The sequence below is a fragment of the Physeter macrocephalus genome, chromosome 1 (assembly GCF_002837175.3).
Source record: "Physeter macrocephalus isolate SW-GA chromosome 1, ASM283717v5, whole genome shotgun sequence".
Lineage (NCBI taxonomy): Eukaryota > Metazoa > Chordata > Mammalia > Artiodactyla > Physeteridae > Physeter > Physeter macrocephalus.
Genome location: NC_041214.2, coordinates 18,411,039 through 18,419,513, shown reverse-complemented (window position 1 = coordinate 18,419,513; position 8,475 = coordinate 18,411,039).

Genomic DNA, 8,475 nt, shown 5'->3' with positions numbered 1-8,475 from the left:
GAGGCCCCCGTACCCCCCAAAAAAAAAAAAAAAAAATGTCAAAGTAAGACCCAGGAAACCCAGGTTTAAAAACAAATGAACTAATCAAAGGTGAGATTTATTTATCTGCCTCCAAAGTAAGGGGTAACAACCGTTCCTTCCCCCAGAGTATGAAAAATTGCAAACAATTTTAAAAGGACGCTTATTTACTTCTTTTATACTTTACTTAATTGTTAATGCCAAAACGTGTTAAATCTGGTAGCAATGACTACTGCTGTTGTGTGATGTTCACTGAGCATTCAGTGTTTTACTAGCTGGAAATAGAATTTTTTAACTGAAGTATAGTTGATTTATAATGTTGCGTTAGTTTCTTATATACAGCAAAGTGACTCAGATATATATTTTTTTTCTTTTTTCCATTATGGTTTATTACAGGATATTGAGTACAGTTCCCTGTGCCATACAGTAAGTCCTTGTTGTTTATTTTATATATAGTAGTTTGTATCTGCCAATCCCAAACTCCTAATTTATCCTTCCCTTTCCCCTTTGGTAGCCATAAGTTGGTTTTCTATGTCTGTGAGTCTGTCTTGTAAATAAGCTCATTTGTATCATATTTTAGATTCCACAGCTACGTCATATCATGTGGTATTTGTCTTTCTCTGTCTGACTTACTTCACTTAGTATGATAATCTCTATGTCCATCCATGTTGCTGCAAATGTCACTAGGAAATAGCATTTTAAAAGCATAGTCTCTACCTTGAAGAATTTTACCTAATCAGCAAGAAAAAAATATTGTTTGCTAGCTAGATGTGTGATTAATTATGACTCACACTTCTATTCTGAGCTCTGCCACTCTATCCTGGGTAGCCCTGGGCAAATCATTTAAATCTCCCCACGCCTCAGTTTTCTCATCTGTAAAATAGAACTAAGAATACCAGTCTTCCCCAGCCATTCAATGAAAATTAATTAATGCTTGAGATCCTCACATGAAATATTCTCTGGATGTACAGAGGGCTATTACACAAACAATAAAACTGTATCTATACATGGCTGGGCATGATTCACTTGAGACGAGACAAATTCCTGTAAGCTCTGCATCCCGTCAAGGCCAGGATGCATATCTACCCCCTGATGGTGTAGGGCTTAGACTCTGTCCAGCAGAAATATAATGTGACCCACATATGTAATCTTAGGTTTTCTCATTGCCAAATTAAAAACAAATAAAAATAGTTTTAATAATCTATTTGATTTAGCCTAATATATCCAAAATATCATTTCAACCTGCAATCCATGTAAGCAAGTACTAATGAGTTCTTTTACATTCTTCTCCTTTTTTTTTTTTTTTTAACTAAGCCACTGAAATCTGGTGTGTGTTTTGTACTCACAACACACCTCAGTTCAGACTAGCCAAGTTTCAAGTGCTCATCAGCTACATGTGGCAAGTGGCTCCCATACTGGAGAGTTCAAGTCTAAGAGCTCTTGCAGCTCCAGGTTGTGAGTAATGTCCACTGATCCATGTAACTTTGGTTTCTCTTAGGTTATAGGTCAACACAAATATATTCTACATTTATCCTCTGTACTCTTGGGCTTCAGAGAGGATGACGCTAGAAAGTCTTGCTTCTGGTAGCACTCAGAAGAGTGGCATGATGGTAGTGGAAAATGCTCCAGAAAAAAATAAATAAATCTTCCCCACTTCTCCTATCCTCACATAGGGGTGTCTTGAGACATTTGGGGGCAAGTTCCCTGTGTTTTCTACCATGATGTCCAGAATCATGGCATCCCACAGAAAGCACACAAACTCAACAGCATTACCCCCACAAGTCTCCATTTAAGAACATGCAGTCAGGACTTCCCTGGTGGCACAGTGGTTAAGAATCCGCCTACCAATGCAGGGAACAGGGGTTCGAGCCCTGGTCCGGGAAGATCCCCCATGCTGCGGAACAACTACTGAGCCTGTGCTCTAGAGCCCGTGCTCCACAACAAGAGAAGCCACAGCAATGAGAAGCCCACGCACCGGAAGGAAGAGTAGCCCCGGCTAGTGGCACCTAGAGAAAGCCCACGCAAACCCATGGCAGCCAATAAATAAATAAATTTAAATAATAAAAGAATAAGGTATCCACCCTACGTTTGGTAGTGTATATATGTCCATGCCACTCTCTCACTTCGTCACAGCTTACCCTTCCCCCTCCCCATATCCACAAGTCCATGCTCTAGTAGGTCTGTGTTTTATTCCCATCCTACCCCTAGGCTCTTCATGACATTTTTTTTTCTTAGATTCCATATATATGTGTTAGCATACGGTATTTGTTTTTCTCCTTTTGACTTACTTCACTCTGTATGACAGACTCCAGGTCCATCCACCTCACTATAAATAACACAATTTCGTTTCTTTTTATGGCTGAGTAATATTCCATTGTATATATGTGCCACATCTTCTTTATCCATTCATCTGTTAATAGACACCTAGGTTGCTTCCATGTCCTGGCTATAGCAAATAGAGCGGCAATGCACATTTTGGTACATGACTCTTTTTGAATTATGGTTTTCTCAGGGTATATGCCCAGTAGTGGGATTACTGGGTCATATGGTAGTTCTATTTTTAGTTTTTTAAGGAACTTCCATACTGTTCTCCATAGTGGCTGTATCAATTTACATTCCCACCAGCAGTGCAATAGGGTTCCCTTTTCTCCACACCCTCTCCAGCATTTATTGTTTGTAGATTTTTTGATGATGGCCATTCTGACCGGTGTGAGATGATATCTCATTGTAGTTTTGATTTGCATTTCTCTAATGATTAATGATGTTGAGCATTCTTTCATGTGTTTGTTGGCAATCTGTACATCTTCTTTGGAGAAATGTCTATTTAGGTCTGCTAGCCGGGAGAAGTCAAGTTTTTCTTTTTTTTTTAGGTTACCACTTTCAAGTCTCAAATAAAAAACCAAAAACATGAAGCAGAAAAGTAATTCCATCAGCATTTTCCTAACAATCATTATCAAAAGCAGAATTAGAATAGATCTGATGTCTGGCTAGTGCCCTCTCCTCTGAACAAGAAATTACAAAGAAATTCAGGTTACAACCCAGTTAGAGGGATAGTCATAGAGGTATAGACTATTAAAGCTGGAAGAGCTTCAGAGTTCACCTGATCCAGGAACCTTATTTTAAGAGAAAGATTCTAAGGTCAATGTGTTTAAATGAGGGTCTTAACTAAGACCACACACCACCTAGTTAGAGACTGGAGAGTACAAAATCTCAGGTCCCTTATGTCAGTGTTTCCCTTTGATAAAATATATACTCCCAATAAAAGGAAACTTCTTGAGGATTCTGAGAACATGTAGACATATTCTTATATCTATTCCTAGATATCAGATTAAGAAACTTAATCCATAATCTTTGGATATATCATCTTTCAGATCTGAGTTATTGTTATAAAAATGTTTTGCCTGGAACACTGGACAACCACATGCAGAAAAATGAAATTGCACCGCTATCTTACACCACTCACAAAAATTAACTCAAAATGGATTAAAGACTTAAATGTAAGTCTTTAAAATTCCCAGAAGAAAACATAGGGGAAAATCTCTTTGACATAGGTCTTGGCAATTATTTTTTTTTAATATAACACTAAAAGCACAAGCAACAAAGGCAAAAATAAATAAGTGAGACTCCATAAAACCAAAAAGCTTCTGCACAGCAAAAGAAACACCCAACAAAATGAAAAGACAACCTATGGAATGGTAGAAAATATTTGCAAGCCATATATCTGATAAGGGGTTAACATCCAAAATATATAAAGAACTCATACAACTCAAAAGCAAAAACGCACAAACAATTTGATTTTAAAATGGGCAGAGGGGGCTTCCCTGGTGGCACAGTGGTTGAGAATCTGCCTGCTAATGCAGGGGACACGGGTTCGAGCCCTGGTCTGGGAGAATCCCACATGCCGCAGAGCAACTAGGCCCGTGAGCCACAACTACTGAGCCTGCGCGTCTGGAGCCTGTGCTCCGCAACAAGAGAGGCCGTGACAGTGAGAGGCCCGCGCACCACGATGAAGAGTGGCCCCCGCTTGCCACAACTAGAGAGAGCCCTCGCGTAGAAACGAAGACCCAGCACAGCAAAAATAAATAAATTAATTAATAAACTCCTACCCCCAACATCTTCTTTAAAGGAGATCAGCTCGGTGCTTTGTGACCACCTAGAGGGGTGGGATAGGGAGGGTGGGAGGGAGGGAGATGCAAGAGGGAAGAGATATGGGAATATATGTATATGTATAACTGATTCACTTTGTTATAAAGCAGAAACTAACACAGCATTGTAAAGCAATTATACTCCAATAAAGATGTTTAATAAAAAAAAAAAAAGAACAGTCAACTTTAAATGACTCCCACTAGAGTTGATGAGAAGTTGAAGTGCAATAAACAGAATCTGTTTTGGTTTTCTGTTTTCGTTTTAAAACAGAATCTGTTTTGGTTTTCTGTTTTCGTTTTATGTCTTTGCAGGGAAACTACTGTTGGATTTTTCTTTGGTTAGTTGGTTGTTTCCTAATGTATATTACGAGGGACCTAAACCATTGTTGATTTTAAACTTGAAACACATTTGCTTTAGACAAATCCTAACTCAAAAACTATAAGCATTTTTCAAAGTCAATTTCAAACATCCAAGCCAAAATGTAATATTATATAATGGCTTGCATAGTGCAAAATGCTCAAGAAAAAATATGCATTATGTGGACACGATGGCCATTTCACTCTTCCCACTGATCTTTGGGAAACTCTATCTTTTCTTTCTTATCTCCAGATTTCGTATTGAAACTTTAGTTTCCACCTAAACTCCAGTCTCGAATTTTGCCCCAGGATTCTGCCTACTACCCTGCCCCAAGCACATTCTCTGTGATCCTCTTCACACAAATTGCTGCCTGACCTTGAGTCTTTCCAAGCTGACCTCAGGTCATCAGATGTTTATTGAACATCTACCAGGAGCAAAACCTTGTACAGGGCACTGCAGGGAACATAAGTATGACAAAGGACTTGCCCTCAAGCTGCCTATAACTAAAAGGAGTACTAGAAAACATACATTATTAGAGGAAAAGAAGGGCCGACCCATAACGGAAATACAAAGATTCCTTTATACAAGCACGTTTTAGTCAGCTCAAGCTGCTGTAACAAAGTAGACTGGGTGGCTTAAACATCAAAAATTTACTTTCTCACAGCTCTGGAAGCTAGAAGTTCCAGATCGGGGTCCAGCAGTGTTGGTTTCTGGTGAGAGCTCTCTTCTTGGCTTATAGATAGCCGCCTTCTTACTGAGGACTCACATGGCCTTTCCTGAGTACACATGCAGAGAGAGCAAGCTCCCTGGTGTCTCTTCTGATAACGACACTGATCCCATCAGACCAGCACCCCAGCTTCAAGACCTCATCTAATTCTAATTACCTCTCAAAGGCCCCATCTGTAATACCATCACATTAGGGGTTAGGACTTCAAAATATGAATTTGGAGGGGACATAAATATCCAGTCTATAACAAAGGGTCTCAGAGTAAAGAGACCCTACCCAATGGCTTGATCAGCAAAGACTTTATGAAGGAAGTTGTACCTGACATAACTATTAAGGTGCCCTCCCTTCTGGGCACTAAGAAGTCATGCATCAAGGGCCAAATAGATGAAATAACTTTTGTACATCAGTGCAGCTATTTCTGGTCAATGAGTCTGTTACCCTAGCATTCAGCTCATGTGGCTTTTACCTCTCCTTTGAGCTCCAGACCTGCATGTCCATCCACCTTCTAGACATCTCCACCTTCATGACCCACAAGTATCTAAAACTCAACATTACCAAAACACATTTCATTATCTTCCACCACCCAACTTGTCCCTGCTCCTGCCTTCCCCTACATTTTTGATACCAACACCCTCCACTAAGTCATTCAAGCTGGTAACCTCCTCCTTTCTTAATTAAACTGTCAAATCCACTCTTTATCCTTCTCATCTACATTCCCCTCCTCACAATTTCCACTGCCTGTACCTTGGTTCAGACCCTCCTTATCTTTCTTATAAACTACTGAAAGATAATCATTGTTATATTTTAATTATAGCTAACATGTATTGAGAGCTTTCTATATGGCAGGCTCTGCCCTGAGCGCTTTATAGGTATTGTTTCCTTTAAACTTCACAGCTATTATGATTTGCATTTTACAGATAAGGAAACCAGGTCAACAGAGAGGCTAAAAAAGCTTGCCCAAACACACAGCTGCTAAGATAGAGAAGTAGGTGCTGAATCCCAGCAGTCTGAATTCAGAACTTGCCCTCATCATGACCCTAATGTATTCTACCTTATCAGCGGTGAACTCCCTCCTTCCAGACTCCTCACCATCAGTTCTTCCTCTGTTGCCATAATGATCTGTCCAAAATGCAAATCTAATGTTCACATTCCTGGCTTCAAACCCTTCAACGGCTTCCATTTTCTATAGGATAAAACTCCATGGGACCCAGGGCCACAAAGCCCTCCAGACAGCAGCTCTTTCTCTCCAGCTTTGTCCACTTTTGCTTCCCCAGCTCACTCTTTTTATTTTAGCACTTCTAAATACTTACCATTCTCAGAAGATGCCTTTCCACTCCATACCTCCAAGATGACCCATGTGCTGTTCCCTCTTCACAGAATATCTTTTATCATCAGTTCTCCGCGTTCCTTCCCCTTCAAACTCCTATGCATTCTTTATATCTCAGCCTGAACAGAGCTTCCCCTCAAGGAAGTGAGCCAGCTAGTTAAAAATCATTTGCTGAAAGGGAATTCCTGAATGATTACTTTGTCAAGTGACCAATTACCCAAATTCATCAAAAAATCTAAACTATTTAGAAAGTTTACAACAATTTATCTTGGATGGAATGGTTTCTACGCTTTTGAAGATTTCTGTGGGTTATCGTTGGCCAGGTTAATCAACTGATCCCAGGACCCTGATCTGCAGGTTTTTCCTTCTTTCTCTCTGTGGCTTCTGTGCCCGAGTCCACAGTTGATTGATGCATGTCATCGTGTCTGAGATCCCAGGAGATTGTGAGCGCCACGAGGGTCTGGCTATGTATTCTTATCTCTTGTCCCTGTACCCAGTGGAGTGTAGAATAGGGTAACGCTTTAACAAATATCCTATTACGTTGAAACTTAAGTAGTCAATAAATACGCACTTATAGGTAGGTACTACTACCTTTCATTCATAAGGAAAAGGTAAATTATTAAACAAAACAAACTATACATTCTAGAAATTTAGAAGTCATAGAGTATGCATATTCAGGCCTGCTGTTAACAGATTTGGGGCCCACCTGGAGTACAAATGCAAGACCACATACCTACCATGTACAAAATATTTTGATGTTACAAAAGCAATCAAACAAACAAATATTAAATTAAATATATTCTACCTTTTTACCTTGAAAAAGGTAGCTTCAAAATTATCTGGAAAACAGGATTGCATTCAGAACTGCCAATGGTAGTGCACAGCTATCCAACCCCAGACCCTGGCCTTTGGTCCCTGGTCCCTGGCCTGTAGTCTGTACTACTTTCTGCCCCCAGCTCAGTTTCACACTATGAAGTCACACACACACACACACACACACACACACACACACACACACACATAAGTTCATCCAAATTTGTTTGCATAAACACACACACACACACACACACACTCACGTGGACATCCAGCCACCTGAAACAACTGGCCCTTGGCTACCTTTTGATGCCACAGTGGTGCAGCCCATTCCCCTCAGGAGATCAGGCCCTGGAGTGAGCCGAGGTCTTTGGGGCAAGGAATCCCCAGTCTCATGTAACTAGAATCCCCTTGGCTCACTGTCATTAAATATTATGTTGGAAATGGAAAAGTATCTACGGTATATTAAATTTTAAAAGCAGGGTTTGAAGGTTTTAAGACATCTGCCTGATACTCTAGTTTTGTAAAAAATTACATATGTATATAGAGGTACATAAAAAATCCAAAAAAGTATACATCAAATTTATTATGGTCATTATTATCTCCAGGTGCTGGGATCAGGTGTGATATTTTTTTCTTTTTACTTACTTGTATCTTATGTTTTCACTATGAACATGCGTTACTTATGTCATTTTTTTAAATAATAAAAGTTAAAATCAAAAACCTTAAAAAATAATATACGTAACACTGGGATAATCCCTACACTGTTTAAGTGAAACATGATATTTTTCAAAACCTCAGAAATTTAGTACTTCCTATCCAGGAATAGTAGAGGATTTATAAAATATACCAGAGAACTCACTGGCTAGTGAGCAAAATGCATGAGGCTATTGAGAACCTCCTATTTACAGACATGCGCTCATGAGGCTATGAATGTACACATTTATACTGAGTCATAGAAAAATACTCAAAGTATACAGTGCATATGTGTTCTTCCTGGTGCCGGAATTCTTCGGACAGAGAGCTACTCTGTTCTCCATAGAGCCTGTCACTAGCTCACTGTCTGAATGTGGGCGAACTGCTGTGG